Genomic DNA, 2,345 nt, shown 5'->3' with positions numbered 1-2,345 from the left:
TGCGAAGTAGACTTTAACACGGCTATGGGAGCGAGCCGAGTGTTTGCTAACCGGGAGAATTGCTTGAAAGAAACGCGACACCGAATGAGCGGTCAGAACAAAGCCTCAATACGGGATTCTCGTGGTGTTTTTGTTGCTGCCTTGTCTTTTGCACAGAGTAAAAGACAAGGCAGCCATCGAATAGGGCCCGATTGTTCCTAGTTGGTCAGCCGAGGAGCAAGGGGGGGGGGGAGCAAGCGTCTCAACCAAGCAAAGCTCACCATGGGGAAGGTGGCTATGCCAACTAGCCTGATGCCCTGCTCCCGCAGTGACGGATAATCGTACTCTGGTTTCTCTTCATAACGTACAAGTCTTTCGCCTTTTACTAAAGATTTCTGTGGAGAGCAGCACTAATGAGTTGTTTCTATTTTTGGCAGGCTTTACCTTTGCGGGTGAAGCCCTTTCTGTCTGTGCAAAAGAAATCTTCTTACTGTGCAGAGTGACTTCTCTGAGTAGAGTCGCCTTACTTGTTGCGACTGTGCCGATGTTCGAAGCTGGAGTGCAAAGTTGTTGCTTGAATGGTGCTTGCTGGAGCGTGCGGGAGTGCAAAGTTATACCATTTAAAAGGGCTGAAGAGTGCTCAGTGCAGCGGGTGGGCGACACTCTGGCCACCTTGAAAACCGAGGTTACATCCACTACCAGGGGCAGCCCAAGTTCTGCCGCAAGTGTGGTGAGCATGGGCACCTGGTTGACGCTTGTACCAAGGTGTTATGTGGGAAGAGCAGAGAAATTGGGCAAACTTTTGGAGAGTGTCCAAATGGCAGGAAATGTAATCTCTGTGGAGAATTAAATCACCTCTTCAGAGATTGCCCTAAATCTTTTGCCAACAAATTAAAGACGGTAAAGCCACAGTCAAGCCAACAAAGAGAAGGACCAAAGGTGGCAGTTGGTGAACAAAGTGAAGAGGTTGACCCAATAAATTCAAACTTCCCGCCAAAAGCTTGGATTGGAAGTGAGGAGCAAAAAGGGGAGGGGCCTGTAGAGGCCTCACCACTCAGTGTTGAAGTCTGTGAGAATTCACAGGCAGAGGGTGGAGCTACGCTAAATGAGGAGGAAGAGCAGACAGGTGAGTCTAGTGAAGATACTCACCTCCCCGAAGGTCAACAGCCGAAGAGGACGGCATCTGAGCCTCTGATTCCCCAGTGGTATCAGAGAAGAGGGGAAGGGTTAGGTCCCTTTCAGACAGTTCTTCAGTGGAAGAACCAAGAGTCTTCCCCTCCGACTCACCAAATGAGGTCTCCTTTTTAACTTAAGCTCTGCAATCAACCCCCAGGGACTCAAAGTTAAATGCAACATTGCGTCAGAGGCCAACACCGAGAGTCCGAAAAGGAAATATAGATCACCCTACTCACTTTTCACCTAAAGAAATGAAGGAAGAGCTAGTTTCCCAAGAAATAACCTGTGTGTAATTTGTTTTGATAACTTAGAAAAACGAAAATGACATACCTACTTTCCTTTATGCTTTTAATGGTTCTCACCTTCTCAACACTAAATGTGAGAAGTGTGAAATCAAAGACAAGAGCCCAGAGTATTTTATCCTTCTTAGACTCCATAAAATCAGATGTGTTTTTAATACAAGAATGTGGACTACCTTTTTTAAAAAACCATAGACAGTGGGAGGAATTGTGGCCCCATTTATCGATATGGAGTGGCTCAAATCAAAATAAAAATGATGGTGTGGCCATTCTAATTAAAAATCCGCATGTTCTGGTGAAAGGTAGCACAGCGGTGAGAGACGGACGGGCACTTTTAGCACACTTGAATTTTATGGGGCAAGACTTTAACCTCTTAAATATTTATGGTTTCAATGGAAAAAATGAAAGGTATGACCTTTTAGAAGATATACAGCTTTACATGCTAGGGCAAGTACCTTTAGTTGTAGGAGGGGATTTTAACTGTATCTTGAGCAGGAAAGATAGAAAAAGAGCAGGGGTAGATTTTAAAGTGGATAAGACTTCGATTTTACTTCAGGGCATATGCAGGGATTTTAAGCTTACTGACTGTTTTAAAACCATGCATCCCAGAGAGGAGGGCTTCACCTGGTTTAGTCATGATGGCACCAGAGCCTCTCGCATTGATTATTTCTTTACTAGAGATTGCCCACCCACTGATGTTAGATTAACCCCTGTTTTCTTTTCAGACCACCTTATGCTCTCCTGCACCCTTTCACCCCATTCTGGTGTGACGGTAGGAAGTGGTCTGTGGAAACTCAACTGTTCCCTGTTGGAGGATGAAATCATAGTCAGTCAGTACAGGGAATGTTATAAAGAGTGGCAGACCCTTCAAGACCTCTACGAAACACATGC

General features: G+C 45.4%; 1 non-coding gene across 1 annotated transcript; it reads left to right on the top strand.

The window, feature by feature from the left end:
- The first annotated feature begins 320 nt into the window (after window positions 1-320).
- On the top strand, window positions 321-434 carry LOC140287358 (U5 spliceosomal RNA). The gene has a single exon (XR_011911542.1). It is a non-coding gene; the product is annotated as a U5 spliceosomal RNA (small nuclear RNA).
- Window positions 435-2,345: the final 1,911 nt, after the last annotated feature.

The sequence above is a fragment of the Leuresthes tenuis genome, unplaced genomic scaffold (genome assembly GCF_036924035.1).
Source record: "Leuresthes tenuis unplaced genomic scaffold, fLeuTen1.0.hap1 SCAF_125, whole genome shotgun sequence".
Taxonomy (NCBI): domain Eukaryota; kingdom Metazoa; phylum Chordata; class Actinopteri; order Atheriniformes; family Atherinopsidae; genus Leuresthes; species Leuresthes tenuis.
This window is presented reverse-complemented; position numbering and strand designations above follow the sequence as displayed.